Consider the following 19,639-nt stretch of genomic DNA (forward strand, 5'->3'; position numbering starts at 1 on the left):
CAGGTTGGAAAGAGATGGTGGCCTAACGCCTCGGCGGGACCAAAGTGCTGGGTGTGTGTCCACCTCTCTGGAGGTTGGTCTGAATGTGTCAGAGAGGGCATTAGTGCCCAGGGCCGCCTATCCAATTGGGTTGCTGTCGAGTGGCGTGCAGGTTGATCCTCCTCTGGGGTCTCTGGGCCGACGCCGAGGACAACGTTTTCCTGCCGGTGGGCAGGCCGAGTGCTCCATAGGGGCTCCGGATTTCCCAACCTGGAGGGCTTCTGGGCCAGGAGTGTGAAGACGGAAGTCTGAGAACACAAGCTACGGTACGGTTACAGGTTGCGGGCATTTGGCCCGCTCTGCAGAGGTTGAATCGAGATCTCCTGCATCCGATGGCAGGGCGAGGATCTGACATTGGCTCAGGTTGGAGTTTGCTTCCAGGTTGGGCCCTTCATGAAGAGGGGTGCCTCATGGGGCCGTGGAGGTTTGCCCAAGCGGGGAGGTTGAGATGCTCCCAACTGAAAGGACTCCTTCTGCTGGGCATTCGATTCCTTTGGATGGCTCCACGACTCCCCATACGGAAAGACTCAAGAACAGGGTTCTAAGGATGGGTGCCTGGGCAACCCAGCTCGCATCCCCATTGTCTCCTAGCACAAGGCACGTTCGATCTGCAGGCTCTGGCGGAGCTAACCAAGGGGATGAGTTGACATGGACTCTTCTGAGGATGGGTCATAATGTGGGTCGGTGTCCCTGGAGACCTGGGAATGGGGCATTGTCTCTGGGGCCCTGAAGTATTCTCCTAAACGGAGGGTCTTCCCAGCTCCAAAGGGCACGTTTCCCATGTGGGGACGAGTGGTGTTGGAATCGGTGCCTCAGGCAACCCCCACAGGCTGGTATTTGAGACAGGGCTCGGAGGAGAGACGCCTGGACAAGAGACCGAGGATTCAGATTAGGTCCTCGGGTCCTGTCTGGTCCAACTTCTGTTTCTGGGCACGTCCATCTGCTTTTCTGAGGAGGTGAGGTAGTTATTCACCTTTTGAGAGATCATCCCTGTTTGTCCAGGGCAGCCTCCACTACGGGGTTGGCCTCGGGTACATTGGAGGATGATCCTAATCTGTGGGGTTGGGGGCAATGGAACGGCAGATTGTCCTTTGAGAGAGAGCCGGCCCTATGGGGCGGTGTGGCTCCGGGGGCCCCAGTCTGGAGGGTGTGTGGGCCAGGGCTGTGGGCTGAGAAGCCTGAAAACACATCCTCCGCTTGGGTGGGGACGAGGGTATGGCAGGTCGGATCTCCATTCCGTGAGGGAGGTCCTCAGGAGAGGAAGAAAAGAGTGTGAGGCGGTTCCTCAGGCTTGTGCCTCTGGATTTTGTGTCGCAGGAGCCCGTGGCATGGAGGCTTGGCCTCTTGGGCCATGGACGAATCTCCCGCCATGGGGATTTGGCCCGACAACCAGGAGTTTGGTGCCATTCTGTGGGATTGGAGAAGTCCTGATCTCTGCCTCAGTTGTCCCTCCAAAAGAGGGATCGCAGAGCAGAGCCCTGGCTACGGGTGACCTCTGCTTAGGACTGGGTGCCTAGGGGCATGGGCAGCCCCATATGTGGGCTCATGGTACGGCCCCTGAAAAGCCACACTAGAGCTCAGGTCTCACTCTGAGCATCACAAGGCGTGTTTGTGCCCAAGGCGACCCTAAAGCATGGGCATGGCCTCATGGTACATGGTGGTTTCTCCTACCCTGAAGATTGGACACCATGCCAACAGCAAGATTTCCTGCCAGGGGGAGGGAGGAGCTCTAATTTCTGCCTCTGTTCCACCCCTGTGCAGTGATTGGAGAGAAAGCCTTGGTTCTGAAGCCTGGAAACCCAGGTTTGGGAGAGATGATGGCCTAATGCCAGGGCAGGTCCAATGTGCTTGCTGTGTGGCCAGCTGTCCGGGTGTCGGTCTGGATGTCTGGGCTCAGGTTGTGTCAGAGAGAGCATTCGTGCCCAGGGGAGCCTATATAATTGGGGTGCTGTCGAGTGGCGTGTAGATTGATCCTCATTTTGGGTCTCTGGTCAGCCGCAGAGGGCAACATTTTTCTCCTGGTGTGCCCGCAGAGGGCTGCGTTGTGGCCCCGGAATTCCCAATCTGGAGGGCTTGGGGGCCGGGAGTGTGAGCACAAAAGTCTGACAACACAAACTAGGGTAAGGCTATGGGGGGAGGGCCCGGCAGGCCCACTCTGCAGAGGTCGAATCGATATTTCCTGCATCTGAAGTCAGGGCGAGGATCAGAGGTTAGGCTAGGTTGCAGTTTGTGTCCATGTTGGGCCCTTCATGAAGAGGGGTGCCTCGTGTCCATGGTGGTTTGCCGTCGATGGGAATTGTGAGATGCTCCCAACCCAAGGATTCCTTCTGCTGGGCATTGGATTCCTTTTGTAAGTCTGCACGACATCCTGTCCGGAAAGTCTCGAGAACAGGGTTCTAAGGATGGGTGCCTGGCCAACCAGCTTACGTTCCCATTGTATCCAGCATCCAGGCCATGTGCGATCTGCAGGCTCTGCTGGAGCTAACCAGGGGGCTGAGTTGAATTGGACTCTCCCGAGGATGGATCATAATGTGCGTCTGTGTCTATGGAGACGTTGGAATGTGGCGGTGGCTTGGACTCTGATGTATTCTCCTAGCCGAAGTGTTTTTGCAGCTCCCAAGAGCACGTTTCCTTTGTGGAGAGCAGTGGAGCTCGAATCGGTGCCTCAGGCAACCCCCCTAGACTTTTATTGGAAACCGGGCTATGAATAGAGTGCCTGGAATGCAAAGCGAGGATCCAGATGAGGGCCTCGGGTCCTGTCCTGCTCAATCTTCTGTTTGGGGGGACATCCGTCTGCTTTTCCGAGTGGCGGTATTGGCTCACCTTTAAAGAAATCGCCCCTGTTTTTCCAGGGTGGCCTCCACTGTGGTGATGGACTCGGGGCCCTGGAGGTTTCTCCTAATCTGCATGGTTGTGGGCAATGGAATGGGCAGAGATTCCTTGGAAATGGCAGGCGCTGTAGTGCCGTGGTGCTCCAGGGGCCCCATTTTCGAGGGTGTGTGGGCCAGGGCTGAAGGGACAGGAGTCTGAGAAAACCTAATGGGCTTCGGTTGGGGCCTAGTGTCTGGCGGCTGGTTCTACACCCTTTGAGGGGAGCTCCACAGGATGGGAACGAAGTGTGAGTGTGAGGAGGTTGCTCAGGCTTGTGTCTCTGGATTTTGTGTCAAGGATGGCCGTGGCATGTAGTGGAGGCCTCTTGGGCCAGGGGACGAGTATCCCACTATGGGGATTTGACCCGGCTACCAGGAGTTTGTTGTCATTCTGTGGGATGGGAGGAGTCCTGCTCTCTGCCTCCAGTGTCCCTCCAAAGAGCGATTCCAGAGCAGAGCAGAGCCCTGGGTTCGGGTGACCTCTGGCTAGGTTTGTTCGCTATGGGCATGGCCAGCCCCAAATGGGGCACATGATCCAGACTTTGGCTCCTAGCAGCAAGGCATGTTCGATGTGAAGGCTCTCCCCGAGCTACACAGGGGGCTGAGTTGAAACGGGCACTCGTGATGATGGGTCATCACGTGGGTCTGTGTCCATGGAGACCTTTGACTGTGGCGGTGGCTCTGGGGCCCTGAAGTATTCTCCCAAACGGAGGGTTTTCACAGAACCAAAGAGCACGTTTCCCATGTGGAGAGGAGAGGAGTTGGAATTGGTGCTCAGGCAAGCCCCAAAGGCTCTATTGGAAACAGGGCTCTGAGGAGAGATGCCTGGAAACCAAAGCAGGGACTCATATTAGAGCCTAGGATATTTTCCGGTTGACTCTTCTGTTTGTGGGGACATCCGTCTGCATGTCTGAATGGAGGTCGTTGCTCAGCTTGTGTCAGATCGTCCCTGTTTGTCCAGGGTGGCCTCCACTATTGGAATGGCCTCGGGGATCTGGGCGGTTTCTAGTGATCTGTAGGGCGCTGGCCCATGGAATGGGCAGAGTTTCCTTGGAGAGGGCAGGCACTGTAGTGCAGTGTGGCTCCAGGGGCCCCAGTCTGGAGGGAGTGTGGCCCAGTTCTGTGGGAAAGAAGTCTGAAATCACATCCCCAGCTTAGGTTGGGGCCTAGGGTATGGCAGGCCGTAACTACATTCCGTGGGGGGAGCTCCTCGGAATAGGACTGAAGAGTGAGTGTGAGGCGGTTGCTCAGGCTTGTGTCTCTGGATTTTGTGTCAAGGATGGCCATGGCATGGAGGGGTGGACGCTCGGGCAATGGACAAGTCTCCAGCTTCGGGGATTTGTCCCGGCTACCAGGAGGTTGGCGTCATTCCGTTGGATTGGAGGAGTCCTGTGCTCTGCCTCAGGTGTCCCTCTAAATAGGGAATCCAGAGTAGAGCTCTAGGTATGGATGACATCTGCTTAGGCCTGGGTGCCTAGTGGCTTGACCAGCCCCATATGCGGGCGCATGGTCCAGCCACTGAGAAGCCTCCCTTGAGCTCAGGGCACACGCTGAGGGTCACAATGCATGTTTTTGCCCAAGGCGGCCCTCCAGCATGGTCGTGGCCTCATGGCCCACGCTGGTTTCTCCTAGTCTGAAGGTGGGACACCATGCCAATAGCAAGGTTACTGCCAGGGGGAGGGGTGTGTTCTAATGTCTGCAGCAGGTCCACCCCTGCACAGTGACTGGAGATAATGTCTAGGTTCTGGAGCCTGAAAACCCAGGTTGGAAAGAGATGGTGGCCTAACGCCTCGGCGGGACCAAAGTGCTGGGTGTGTGTCCACCTCTCTGGAGGTTGGTCTGAATGTGTCAGAGAGGGCATTAGTGCCCAGGGCCGCCTATCCAATTGGGTTGCTGTCGAGTGGCGTGCAGGTTGATCCTCCTCTGGGGTCTCTGGGCCGACGCCGAGGACAACGTTTTCCTGCCGGTGGGCAGGCCGAGTGCTCCATAGGGGCTCCGGATTTCCCAACCTGGAGGGCTTCTGGGCCAGGAGTGTGAAGACGGAAGTCTGAGAACACAAGCTACGGTACGGTTACAGGTTGCGGGCATTTGGCCCGCTCTGCAGAGGTTGAATCGAGATCTCCTGCATCCGATGGCAGGGCGAGGATCTGACATTGGCTCAGGTTGGAGTTTGCTTCCAGGTTGGGCCCTTCATGAAGAGGGGTGCCTCATGGGGCCGTGGAGGTTTGCCCAAGCGGGGAGGTTGAGATGCTCCCAACTGAAAGGACTCCTTCTGCTGGGCATTCGATTCCTTTGGATGGCTCCACGACTCCCCATACGGAAAGACTCGAGAACAGGGTTCTAAGGATGGGTGCCTGGGCAACCCAGCTCGCATCCCCATTGTCTCCTAGCACAAGGCACGTTCGATCTGCAGGCTCTGGCGGAGCTAACCAGGGGGATGAGTTGACATGGACTCTTGTGAGGATGGGTCATAATGTGGGTCGGTGTCCCTGGAGACCTGGGAATGGGGCATTGTCTCTGGGGCCCTGAAGTATTCTCCTAAACGGAGGGTCTTCCCAGCTCCAAAGGGCACGTTTCCCATGTGGGGACGAGTGGTGTTGGAATCGGTGCCTCAGGCAACCCCCACAGGCTGGTATTTGAGACAGGGCTCGGAGGAGAGACGCCTGGACAAGAGACCGAGGATTCAGATTAGGTCCTCGGGTCCTGTCTGGTCCAACTTCTGTTTCTGGGCACGTCCATCTGCTTTTCTGAGGAGGTGAGGTAGTTATTCACCTTTTGAGAGATCATCCCTGTTTGTCCAGGGCAGCCTCCACTACGGGGTTGGCCTCGGGTACATTGGAGGATGATCCTAATCTGTGGGGTTGGGGGCAATGGAACGGCAGATTGTCCTTTGAGAGAGAGCCGGCCCTATGGGGCGGTGTGGCTCCGGGGGCCCCAGTCTGGAGGGTGTGTGGGCCAGGGCTGTGGGCTGAGAAGCCTGAAAACACATCCTCCGCTTGGGTGGGGACGAGGGTATGGCAGGTCGGATCTCCATTCCGTGAGGGAGGTCCTCAGGAGAGGAAGAAAAGAGTGTGAGGCGGTTCCTCAGGCTTGTGCCTCTGGATTTTGTGTCGCGGGAGCCCGTGGCATGGAGGCTTGGCCTCTTGGGCCATGGACGAATCTCCCGCCATGGGGATTTGGCCCGACTACCAGGAGTTTGGTGCCATTCTGTGGGATTGGAGAAGTCCTCATCTCTGCCTCAGTTGTCCCTCCAAAAGAGGGATCGCAGAGCAGAGCCCTGGCTACGGGTGACCTCAGCTTAGGACTGGGTGCCTAGGGGCGTGGGCAGCCCCATATGCGGGCTCATGGTACGGCCCCTGAAAAGCCTCACTAGAGCTCAGGTCTCACTCTGAGCATCACAAGGCATGTTTGTGCCCAAGGCGACCCTAAAGCATGGGCATGGCCTCATGGAACATGGTGGTTTCTCCTACCCTGAAGATTGGACACCATGCCAACAGCAAGATTTCATGCCAGGGGGAGGGAGGAGCTCTAATTTCTGCCTCTGTTCCACCCCTGTGCAGTGATTGGAGAGAAAGCCTTGGTTCTGAAGCCTGGAAACCCAGGTTTGGGAGAGATGATGGCCTAATGCCAGGGCAGGTCCAATGTGCTTGCTGTGTGGCCAGCTGTCCGGGTGTCGGTCTGGATGTCTGGGCTCAGGTTGTGTCAGAGAGAGCATTCGTGCCCAGGGGAGCCTATATAATTGGGGTGCTGTCGAGTGGCGTGTAGATTGATCCTCATTTTGGGTCTCTGGTCAGCCGCAGAGGGCAACATTTTTCTCCTGGTGTGCCCGCAGAGGGCTGCGTTGTGGCCCCGGAATTCCCAATCTGGAGGGCTTGGGGGCCGGGAGTGGGAGCACAAAAGTCTGACAACACAAACTAGGGTAAGGCTATGGGGGGAGGGCCCGGCAGGCCCACTCTGCAGAGGTCGAATCGATATTTCCTGCATCTGAAGTCAGGGCGAGGATCCGAGGTTAGGCTAGGTTGCAGTTTGTGTCCATGTTGGGCCCTTCATGAAGAGGGGTGCCTCGTGTCCATGGTGGTTTGCCGTCGATGGGAATTGTGAGATGCTCCCAACCGCAAGGATTCCTTCTGCTGGGCATTCGATTCCTTTTGTAAGTCTGCACGACATCCTGTCCGGAAAGTCTCGAGAACAGGGTTCTAAGGATGGGTGCCTGGGCCAACCAGCTTACGTCCCCATTGTATCCAGCATCAAGGCCATGTGCGATCTGCAGGCTCTGCTGGAGCTAACCAGGGGGCTGAGTTGAATTGGACTCTCCCGAGGATCGATCATAATGTGCGTCTGTGTCTATGGAGACTTTGGAATGTGACTGTGGTTTGGGCTCTGATGTATTCTCCTAGCCGGAGTGTTTTTGCAGCTCCCAAGAGCACGTTTCCCTTGTGGAGAGCAGTGGAGCTCGAATCGGTGCCTCAGGCAACCCCCCTAGACTTTTATTGGAAACCGGGCTATGAATAGAGTGCCTGGAATGCAAAGCGAGGATCCAGATGAGGGCCTCGGGTCCTGTCCTGCTCAATCTTCTGTTTGGGGGGACATCCGTCTGCTTTTCCGAGTGGCGGTATTGGCTCACCTTTAAAGAAATCGCCCCTGTTTTTCCAGGGTGGCCTCCACTGTGGTGATGGACTCGGGGCCCTGGAGGTTTCTCCTAATCTGCATGGTTGTGGGCAATGGAATGGGCAGAGATTCCTTGGAAATGGCAGGCGCTGTAGTGCCGTGGTGCTCCAGGGGCCCCATTTTCGAGGGTGTGTGGGCCAGGGCTGAAGGGACAGGAGTCTGAGAAAACCTAATGGGCTTCGGTTGGGGCCTAGTGTCTGGCGGCTGGTTCTACACCCTTTGAGGGGAGCTCCACAGGATGGGAACGAAGTGTGAGTGTGAGGAGGTTGCTCAGGCTTGTGTCTCTGGATTTTGTGTCAAGGATGGCCGTGGCATGTAGTGGAGGCCTCTTGGGCCAGGGGACGAGTATCCCACTATGGGGATTTGACCCGGCTACCAGGAGTTTGTTGTCATTCTGTGGGATGGGAGGAGTCCTGCTCTCTGCCTCCAGTGTCCCTCCAAAGAGCGATTCCAGAGCAGAGCAGAGCCCTGGGTTCGGGTGACCTCTGGCTAGGTTTGTTCGCTATGGGCATGGCCAGCCCCAACTGGGGCACATGATCCAGACTTTGGCTCCTAGCAACAAGGCATGTTCGATGTGAAGGCTCTCCCCGAGCTACACAGGGGGCTGAGTTGAAATGGGCACTCGTGATGATGGGTCATCACGTGGGTCTGTGTCCATGGAGACCTTTGACTGTGGCGGTGGCTCTGGGGCCCTGAAGTATTCTCCCAAACGGAGGGTTTTCACAGAACCAAAGAGCACGTTTCCCATGTGGAGAGGAGAGGAGTTGGAATTGGTGCTCAGGCAAGCCCCAAAGGCTCTATTGGAAACAGGGCTCTGAGGAGAGATGCCTGGAAACCAAAGCAGGGACTCATATTAGAGCCTAGGATACTTTCCGGTTGACTCTTCTGTTTGTGGGGACATCCGTCTGCATGTCTGAGTGGAGGACGTTGCTCAGCTTGTGTCAGATCGTCCCTGTTTGTCCAGGGTGGCCTCCACTATTGGGATGGCCTCGGGGATCTGGGCGGTTTCTAGTGATCTGTAGGGCGCTGGCCCATGGAATGGGCAGAGTTTCCTTGGAGAGGGCAGGCACTGTAGTGCGGTGTGGCTCCAGGGGCCCCAGTCTGGAGGGAGTGTGGCCCAGTTCTGTGGGAACCGAAGTCTGAAAACCCATCCCCAGCTTAGGTTGGGGCCTAGGGTATGGCAGGCCGTATCTACATTCCGTGGGGGGAGCTCCTCGGGATAGGAGTGAAGAGTGAGTATGAGGCGGTTGCTCAGGCTTGTGTCTCTGGATTTTGTGTCAAGGATGGCCGTGGCATGGAGGGGTGGACGCTCGGGCAATGGACAAGTCTCCAGCTTCGGGGATTTGTCCCGGCTACCAGGAGGTTGGCGTCATTCCGTTGGATTGGAGGAGTCCTGTGCTCTGCCTCAGGTGTCCCTCTAAATAGGGAATCCAGAGTAGAGCTCTAGGTATGGATGACCTCTGCTTAGGCCTGGGTGCCTAGTGGCTTGGCCAGCCCCATATGCGGGCGCATGGTCCAGCCACTGAGAAGCCTCCCTTGAGCTCAGGGCACACGCTGAGGGTCACAATGCGTGTGTTTGCCCAAGGCGGCCCTCCAGCATGGTCGTGGCCTCATGGCCCACGCTGGTTTCTCCTAGTCTGAAGGTGGGACACCATGCCAATAGCAAGGTTACTGCCAGGGGGAGGGGTGTGTTCTAATGTCTGCAGCAGGTCCACCCCTGCACAGTGACTGGAGATAATGTCTAGGTTCTGGAGCCTGAAAACCCAGGTTGGAAAGAGATGGTGGCCTAACGCCTCGGCGGGACCAAAGTGCTGGGTGTGTGTCCACCTCTCTGGAGGTTGGTCTGAATGTGTCAGAGAGGGCATTAGTGCCCAGGGCCGCCTATCCAATTGGGTTGCTGTCGAGTGGCGTGCAGGTTGATCCTCCTCTGGGGTCTCTGGGCCGACGCCGAGGACAACGTTTTCCTGCCGGTGGGCAGGCCGAGTGCTCCATAGGGGCTCCGGATTTCCCAACCTGGAGGGCTTCTGGGCCAGGAGTGTGAAGACGGAAGTCTGAGAACACAAGCTACGGTACGGTTACAGGTTGCGGGCATTTGGCCCGCTCTGCAGAGGTTGAATCGAGATCTCCTGCATCCGATGGCAGGGCGAGGATCTGACATTGGCTCAGGTTGGAGTTTGCTTCCAGGTTGGGCCCTTCATGAAGAGGGGTGCCTCATGGGGCCGTGGAGGTTTGCCCAAGCGGGGAGGTTGAGATGCTCCCAACTGAAAGGACTCCTTCTGCTGGGCATTCGATTCCTTTGGATGGCTCCACGACTCCCCATACGGAAAGACTCGAGAACAGGGTTCTAAGGATGGGTGCCTGGGCAACCCAGCTCGCATCCCCATTGTCTCCTAGCACAAGGCACGTTCGATCTGCAGGCTCTGGCGGAGCTAACCAGGGGGATGAGTTGACATGGACTCTTGTGAGGATGGGTCATAATGTGGGTCGGTGTCCCTGGAGACCTGGGAATGGGGCATTGTCTCTGGGGCCCTGAAGTATTCTCCTAAACGGAGGGTCTTCCCAGCTCCAAAGGGCACGTTTCCCATGTGGGGACGAGTGGTGTTGGAATCGGTGCCTCAGGCAACCCCCACAGGCTGGTATTTGAGACAGGGCTCGGAGGAGAGACGCCTGGACAAGAGACCGAGGATTCAGATTAGGTCCTCGGGTCCTGTCTGGTCCAACTTCTGTTTCTGGGCACGTCCATCTGCTTTTCTGAGGAGGTGAGGTAGTTATTCACCTTTTGAGAGATCATCCCTGTTTGTCCAGGGCAGCCTCCACTACGGGGTTGGCCTCGGGTACATTGGAGGATGATCCTAATCTGTGGGGTTGGGGGCAATGGAACGGCAGATTGTCCTTTGAGAGAGAGCAGGCCCTATGGGGCGGTGTGGCTCCAGGGGCCCCAGTCTGGAGGGTGTGTGGGCCAGGGCTGTGGGCTGAGAAGCCTGAAAACACATCCTCCGCTTGGGTGGGGACGAGGGTATGGCAGGTCGGATCTCCATTCCTTGAGGGAGGTCCTCAGGAGAGGAATAAAAGAGTGTGAGGCAGTTCCTCAGGCTTGTGTCTCTGGATTTTGTGTCAAGGATGGCCGTGGCATGGAGGGGTGGACGCTCGGGCAATGGGCAAGTCTCCAGCTTCGGGGATTTGTCCCGGCTACCAGCAGGTTGGCGTCATTCCGTTGGATTGGAGGAGTCCTGTGCTCTACCTCAGGTGTCCCTCTAAATAGGGAATCCAGAGTAGAGCTCTAGGTATGGATGACCTCTGCTTAGGCCTGGGTGCCTAGTGGCTTGGCCAGCCCCATATGTGGGCGCATGGTCCAGCCACTGAGAAGCCTCCCTTGAGCTCAGGGCACACGCTGAGGGTCACAATGCGTGTGTTTGCCCAAGGCGGCCCTCCAGCATGGTCGTGGCCTCATGGCCCACGCTGGTTTCTCCTAGTCTGAAGGTGGGACACCATGCCAATAGCAAGGTTACTGCCAGGGGGAGGGGTGTGTTCTAATGTCTGCAGCAGGTCCACCCCTGCACAGTGACTGGAGATAATGTCTAGGTTCTGGAGCCTGAAAACCCAGGTTGGAAAGAGATGGTGGCCTAACGCCTCGGCGGGACCAAAGTGCTGGGTGTGTGTCCACCTCTCTGGAGGTTGGTCTGAATGTGTCAGAGAGGGCATTAGTGCCCAGGGCCGCCTATCCAATTGGGTTGCTGTCGAGTGGCGTGCAGGTTGATCCTCCTCTGGGGTCTCTGGGCCGACGCCGAGGACAACGATTTCCTGCCGGTCGGCAGGCCGAGTGCTCCATAGGGGCTCCGGATTTCCCAACCTGGAGGGCTTCTGGGCCAGGAGTGTAAAGACGGAAGTCTGAGAACACAAGCTACGGTACGGTTACAGGTTGATGGCATTTGGCCCGCTCTGCAGAGGTTGAATCGAGATCTCCTGCATCCGATGGCAGGGCGAGGATCTGACATTGGCTCAGGTTGGAGTTTGCTTCCAGGTTGGGCCCTTCATGAAGAGGGGTGCCTCATGCGGCCGTGGAGGTTTGCCCAAATGGGGAGGTTGAGATGCTCCCAACAGAAAGGACTCCTTCTGCAGGGCATTCGATTCCTTTGGATGGCTCCACGACTCCCCATACGGAAAGACTCGAGAACAGGGTTCTAACGATGGGTGCCTGGGCAACCCAGCTCTCATCCCCATTGTCTCCTAGCACAAGGCACGTTCGATCTGCAGGCTCTGGCGGAGCAAACCAGGGGGATGAGTTGACATGGACTCTTGTGAGGATGGGTCATAATGTGGGTCGGTGTCCCTGGAGACCTGGGAATGGGGCATTGTCTCTGGGGCCATGAAGTATTCTCCTAAACGGAGGGTCTTCCGAGCTCCAAAGGGCACGTTTCCCATGTGGAGACGAGTGGTGTTGGAATCGGTGCCTCAGGCAACCCCCACAGGCTGGTATTTGAGACAGGGCTCGGAGGAGAGACGCCTGGACAAGAGACCGAGGATTCAGATTAGGTCCTCGGGTCCTGTCTGATTCAACTTCTGTTTCTGGGCACGTCCATCTGCTTTTCTGAGGAGGTGAGGTAGTTATTCACCTTTTGAGAGATCATCCCTGTTTGTCCAGGGCAGCCTCCACTACGGGGTTGGCCTCGGGTACATTGGAGGATGATCCTAATCTGTGGGGTTGGGGGCAATGGAACGGCAGATTGTCCTTTGAGAGAGAGCCGGCCCTATGGGGCGGTGTGGCTCCGGGGGCCCCAGTCTGGAGGGTGTGTGGGCCAGGGCTGTGGGCTGAGAAGCCTGAAAACACATCCTCCGCTTGGGTGGGGACGAGGGTATGGCAGGTCGGATCTCCATTCCGTGAGGGAGGTCCTCAGGAGAGGAAGAAGAGAGTGTGAGGCGGTTCCTCAGGCTTGTGCCTCTGGATTTTGTGTCGCGGGAGCCCGTGGCATGGAGGCTTGGCCTCTTGGGCCATGGACGAATCTCCCGCCATGGGGATTTGGCCCGACTACCAGGAGTTTGGTGCCATTCTGTGGGATTGGAGAAGTCCTGATCTCTGCCTCAGTTGTCCCTCCAAAAGAGGGATCGCAGAGCAGAGCCCTGGCTACGGGTGACCTCTGCTTAGGACTGGGTGCCTAGGGGCGTGGGCAGCCCCATATGCGGGCTCATGGTACGGCCCCTGAAAGCCTCACTAGAGCTCAGGTCTCACTCTGAGCATCACAAGGCGTGTTTGTCCGCAAGGCGGCCCTCAAGCATGGGCATGGCCTCATGGAACATGCTGGTTTCTCCTACCCTGAAGATTGGACACCATGCCAACAGCAAGATTTCCTGCCAGGGGGAGGGAGGAGCTCTAATTTCTGCCTCTGTTCCACCCCTGTGCAGTGATTGGAGAGAAAGCCTTGGTTCTGAAGCCTGGAAACCCAGGTTTGGGAGAGATGATGGCCTAATGCCAGGGCAGGTCCAATGTTCTTGCTATGTGGCCAGCTGTCCGGGTGTCGGTCTGGATGTCTGGGCTCAGGTTGTGTCAGAGAGAGCATTCGTGCCCAGGGGAGCCTATATACTTGGGGTGCTGTCGAGTGGCGTGTAGATTGATCCTCATTTTGGGTCTCTGGTCAGCCGCAGAGGGCAACATTTTTCTCCTGGTGTGCCGGGAGAGTGCTGCGTTTTGGCCCCGGAATTCCCAATCTGGAGGGCTTGGGGGCCGGGAGTGGGAGCACAAAAGTCTGACAACACAAACTAGGGTAAGGCTATGGGGGGAGGGCCCGGCAGACCCACTCTGCAGAGGTCGAATCGATATTTCCTGCATCTGAAGTCAGGGCGAGGATCCGAGGTTAGCCTAGGTTGCAGTTTGTGTCCATGTTGGGCCCTTCATGAGGAGGGGTGCCTCGTGTCCATGGTGGTTTGCCGTCGATGGGAATTGTGAGATGCTCCCAACCGCAAGGATTCCTTCTGCCGGGCATACGATTCCTTTTGTAAGTCTGCACGACATCGTCTACGGAAAGACTCGAGAACAGGGTTGTAAGGATGGGTTCCTGGGCCAACCAGCTTACGTTCCCATTGTATCCAGCATCAAGGCCAGGTGCGATCTGCAGGCTCTGCTGGAGCTAACCAGGGGGCTGAGTTGAATTGGGCTCTCCCGAGGATGGATCATAATGTGCGTCTGTGTCTATGGAGACGTTGGAATGTGGCGGTGGCTTGGACTCTGATGTATTCTCCTAGCCGGAGTGTTTTTGCAGCTCCCAAGAGCACGTTTCCCTTGTGGAGAGCAGTGGAGCTCGAATCGGTGCCTCAGGCAACCCCCCTAGAATTTTATTGGAAACCGGGCTATGAATAGAGTGCCTGGAAACCAAAGCGAGGATCCAGATGAGGGCCTCGGGTCCTGTCCTGCTCAATCTTCTGTTGGGGGGACATCCGTCTGCTTTTCCGAGTGGCGGTATTGGCTCACCTTTAAAGAAATCGCCCCTGTTTTTCCAGGGTGGCCTCCACTGTGGTGATGGACTCGGGGCCCTGGAGGTTTCTCCTAATCTGCATGGTTGTGGGCAATGGAATGGGCAGAGATTCCTTGGAAATGGCAGGCGCTGTAGTGCCGTGGTGCTCCAGGGGCCCCATTTTCGAGGGTGTGTGGGCCAGGGCTGAAGGGACAGGAGTCTGAGAAAACCTAATGGGCTTCGGTTGGGGCCTAGTGTCTGGCGGCTGGTTCTACACCCTTTGAGGGAGCTCCACAGGATGGGAACGAAGTGTGAGTGTGAGGAGGTTGCTCAGGCTTGTGTCTCTGGATTTTGTGTCAAGGATGGCCGTGGCATGTAGTGGAGGCCTCTTGGGCCAGGGGACGAGTATCCCACTATGGGGATTTGAGCCGGCGACCAGGAGTTTGTTGTCATTCTGTGGGATGGGAGGAGTCCTGCTCTCTGCCTCAAGTGTCCCTCCAAAGAGCGATTCCAGAGCAGAGCAGAGCCCTGGGTTCGGGTGACCTCTGGCTAGGTTTGTTCGCTATGGGCATGGCCAGCCCCAAATGGGGCACATGATCCAGACTTTGGCTCCTAGCAACAAGGCATGTTCGATGTGAAGGCTCTCCCCGAGCTACACAGGGGGCTGAGTTGAAATGGGCACTCGTGATGATGGGTCATCACGTGGGTCTGTGTCCATGGAGACCTTTGACTGTGGCGGTGGCTCTGGGGCCCTGAAGTATTCTCCCAAACGGAGGGTTTTCACAGAACCAAAGAGCACGTTTCCCATGTGGAGAGGAGAGGAGTTGGAATTGGTGCTCAGGCAAGCCCCAAAGGGTCTATTGGAAAAAGGGCTCTGAGGAGAGATTCCTGGAAACCAAAGCAGGGACTCATATTAGAGCCTAGGATACCTTCCGGTTGACTCTTCTGTTTGTGGGGACATCCGTCTGCATGTCTGAGTGGAGGTCGTTACTCAGCTTGTGTCAGATCGCGCCCGTTTTTCCAGGGTGGCCTCCACTATTGGGATGGCCTCGGGGATCTGGGCGGTTTCTAGTGATCTGTAGGGCGCTGGCCCATGGAATGGACAGAGTTTCTTGGAGAGGGCAGGCACTGTAGTGCGGTGTGGCTCCAGGGGCCCCAGTCTGGAGGGAGTGTGGCCCAGTTCTGTGGGAACCGAAGTCTGAAAACCCATCCCCAGCTTAGGTTGGGGCCTAGGGTATGGCAGGCCGTATCTACATTCCGTGGGGGGAGCTCCTCTGGATAGGACTGAAGAGTGAGTGTGAGGCAGTTGCTCAGGCTTGTGTCTCTGGATTTTGTGTCAAGGATGGCCGTGGCATGGAGGGGTGGACGCTCGGGCAATGGACAAGTCTCCAGCTTCGGGGATTTGTCCCGGCTACCAGGAGGTTGGCGTCATTCCGTTGGATTGGAGGAGTCCTGTGCTCTGCCTCAGGTGTCCCTCTAAATAGGGAATCAAGAGTAGCGCTCTAGGTATGGATGACCTCTGCTTAGGCCTGGGTGCCTAGTGGCTTGGCCAGCCCCATATGCGGGCGCATGGTCCAGCCACTGAGAAGCCCCCCTTGAGCTCAGGGCACACGCTGAGGGTCACAATGCGTGTGTTTGCCCAAGGCGGCCCTCCAGCATGGTCGTGGGCTCATGGCCCACGCTGGTTTCTCCTAGTCTGAAGGTGGGACACCATGCCAATAGCAAGGTTACTGCCAGGGGGAGGGGTGTGTTCTAATGTCTGCAGCAGGTCCACGCCTGCACAGTGACTGGAGATAATGTCTAGGTTCTGGAGCCTGAAAACCCAGGTTGGAAAGAGATGGTGGCCTAACGCCTCGGCGGGACCAAAGTGCTGGGTGTGTGTCCACCTCTCTGGAGGTTGGTCTGAATGTGTCGGAGAGGGCATTAGTGCCCAGGGCCGCCTATCCAATTGGGTTGCTGTCGAGTGGCGTGCAGGTTGATCCTCCTCTGGGGTCTCTGGGCCGACGCCGAGGACAACGTTTTCCTGCCGGTGGGCAGGCAGAGTGCTCCATAGGGGCTCCGGATTTCCCAACCTGGAGGGCTTCTGGGCCAGGAGTGTGAAGACGGAAGTCTGAGAACACAAGCTACGGTACGGTTACAGGTTGAGGGCATTTGGCCCGCTCTGCAGAGGTTGAATCGAGATCTCCTGCATCCGATGGCAGGGCGAGGATCTGACATTGGCTCAGGTTGGAGTTTGCGTCCAGGTTGGGCCCTTCATGAAGAGGGGTGCCTCATGGGGCCGTGGAGGTTTGCCCAAGCGGGGAGGTTGAGATGCTCCCAACTGAAAGGATTCCTTCTGCTGGGCATTCGATTCCTTTGGATGGCTCCACGACTCCCCATACGGAAAGACTCGAGAACAGGGTTCTAAGGATGGGTGCCTGGGCAACCCAGCTCACATCCCCATTGTCTCCTAGCACAAGGCACGTTCGATGTGCAGGCTCTGGCGGAGCTAACCAGGGGCATGAGTTGACATGGACTCTTGTGAGGATGGGTCATAATGTGGGTCGGTGTCCCTGGAGACCTGGGAATGGGGCATTGTCTCTGGGGCCCTGAAGTATTCTCCTAAACGGAGGTTCTTCCCAGCTCCAAAGGGCACGTTTCCCATGTGGAGACGAGTGGTGTTGGAATCGGTGCTTCAGGCAACCCCCACAGGCTGGTATTTGAGACAGGGCTGGGAGGAGAGACGCCTGGACAAGAGACCGAGGATTCAGATTAGGTCCTCGGGTCCTGTCTGATTCAACTTCTGTTTCTGGGCACGTCCATCTGCTTTTCTGAGGAGGTGAGGTAGTTATTCACCTTTTGAGAGATCATCCCTGTTTGTCCAGGGCAGCCTCCACTACGGGGTTGGCCTCGGGTACATTGGAGGATGATCCTAATCTGTGGGGTTGGGGGCAATGGAACGGCAGATTGTCCTTTGAGAGAGAGCCGGCCCTATAGGGCGGTGTGGCTCCGGGGGCCCCAGTCTGGAGGGTGTGTGGGCCAGGGCTGTGGGCTGAGAAGCCTGAAAACACATCCTCCGCTTGGGTTGGGGACGAGGGTATGGCAGGTCGGATCTCCATTCCGTGAGGGAGGTCCTCAGGAGAGGAAGAAGAGAGTGTGTGGCGGTTCCTCAGGCTTGTGTCTCTGGATTTTGTGTCGCGGGAGCCCGTGGCATGGAGGCTCGGCCTCTTGGGCCATGGACGAATCTCCCGCCATGGGGATTTGGCCCGACTACCAGGAGTTTGGTGCCATTCTGTGGGATTGGAGAAGTCCTGATCTCTGCCTCAGTTGTCCCTCCAAAAGAGGGATCGCAGAGCAGAGCCCTGGCTACGGGTGACCTCTGGTTAGGACTGGGTGCCTAGGGGCATGGGCAGCCCCATATGCGGGCTCATGGTACGGCCCCTAAAAAGCCTCACTAGAGCTCAGGTCTCACTCTGAGCATCACAAGGCGTGTTTGTGCTCAAGGCGGCCCTCAAGCATGGGCATCGCCTCATGGAACATGCTGGTTTCTCCTACCCTGAAGACTGGACACCATGCCAACAGCAAGGTTTCCTGCCAGGGGGAGGGAGGAGCTCTAATTTCTGCCTCTGTTCCACCCCTGTGCAGTGATTAGAGAGAAATCTTGGTTCTGAAGCCTGGAAACCCAGGTTTGGGAGAGATGATGGCCTAATGCCAGGGCAGGTCCAATGTGCTTGCTGTGTGGCCAGCTGTCTGGGTGTCGGCCTGGAAGTCTGGGCTCAGGTTGTGTCAGGGAGAGCATTCGTGCCCAGGGGAGCCTATATAATTGGGGTGCTCTCGAGTGGCGTGTAGACTGATCCTCATTTTGGGTCTCTGGTCAGCCGCAGAGGGCAACATGTTTCTCCTGGTGTGCCGGCAGAGGGCTGCGTTGTGGCCCCGGAATTCCCAATCTAGGAGGGCTTGGGGGCCGGGAGTGGGAGCACAAAAGTCTGACAACACAAACTAGGGTAAGGCTATGGCGGGAGGGCCCGGCAGGCCCACTCTGCAGAGGTCGAATCGATATTTCCTGCATCTGAAGTCAGGGCGAGGATCCGAGGTTAGGCTAGGTTGCAGTTTGTGTCCATGTTGGGCCCTTCATGAAGAGGGGTGCCTCGTGCCCATGGTGGTTTGCCGTCGATGGGAATTGTGAGATGCTCCCAACCGCAAGGATTCCTTCTGCTGGGTATTCGATTCCTTTTGTAAGTCTGCACGACATCCTCTCCGGAAAGTCTCGAGAACAGGGTTCTAAGGATGGGTGCCTGGGCCAACCAGCTTACGTTCCCATTGTATCCAGCATCAAGGCCATGTGCGATCTGCAGGCTCTGCTGGAGCTAACCAGGGGGCTGAGTTGAATTGGACTCTCCCGAGGATGGATCATAATGTGCGTCTGTGTCTATGGAGACTTTGGAAGGTGGCGGTGACTTGGGCTCTGATGTATTCTCCTAGCCGGAGTGTTTTTGCAGCTCCCAAGAGCACGTTTCCCTTGGGGAGAGGAGTGGAGCTCGAATCGGTGCCTCAGGCAACCCCCCTAGACTTTTATTGGAAACCGGACTATGAATAGAGTGCCTGGAATGCAAAGCGAGGATCCAGATGAGGGCCTCGGGTCCTGTCCTGCTCAATCTTCTGTTTGGGGGGACATCCGTCTGCTTTTCCGAGTGGCGGTATTGGCTCACCTTTAAAGAAATCGCCCCTGTTTTTCCAGGGTGGCCTCCAGTGTGGTGATGGACTCGGGGCCCTGGAGGTTCTCCTAATCTGCATGGTTGTGGGCAATGGAATGGGCAGAGATTCCTTGGAAATGGCAGGCGCTGTAGTGCCGTGGTGCTCCAGGGGCCCCATATTCGAGGGTGTGTGGGCCAGGGCTGAAGGGACAGGAGTCTGAGAAAACCTAATGGGCTTCGGTTGGGGCCTAGTGTCTGGCGGCTGGTTCTACACCCTTTGAGGGGAGCTCCACAGGATGGGAACGAAGTGTGAGTGTGAGGAGGTTGCTCAGGCTTGTGTCTCTGGATTTTGTGTCAAGGATGGCCGTGGCATGTAGTGGAGGCCTCTTGGGCCAGGGGACGAGTATCCCACTATGGGGATTTGACCCGGCTACCAGGAGTTTGTTGTCATTCTGTGGGATGGGAGGAGACCTGCTCTCTGCCTCCAGTGTCCCTCCAAAGAGCGATTCCAGAGCAGAGCAGAGCCCTGGGTTCGGGTGACCTCTGGCTAGGTTTGTTCGCTATGGGCATGGCCAGCCCCAAATGGGGCACATGATCCAGACTTTGGCTCCTAGCAACAAGGCATGTTCGATGTGAAGGCTCTCCCCGAGCTACACAGGGGGCTGAGTTGAAATGGCACTCGTGATGATGGGTCATCACGTGGGTCTGTGTCCATGGAGACCTTTGACTGTGGCGTTGGCTCTCGGGCCCTGAAGTATTCTCCCAAACGGAGGGTTTTCACAGAACCAAAGAGCACGTTTCCCATGTGGAGAGGAGAGGAGTTTGAATTGGTGCTCAGGCAAGCCCCAAAGGCTCTATTGGAAACAGGGCTCTGAGGAGAGATGCCTGGAAACCAAAGCAGGGACTCATATTAGAGCCTAGGATACTTTCCGGTTGACTCTTC

This window comes from Martes martes, assembly GCF_963455335.1.
Source record: "Martes martes genome assembly, chromosome: Y".
In the NCBI taxonomy this organism is placed as follows: Eukaryota; Metazoa; Chordata; class Mammalia; order Carnivora; family Mustelidae; genus Martes; species Martes martes.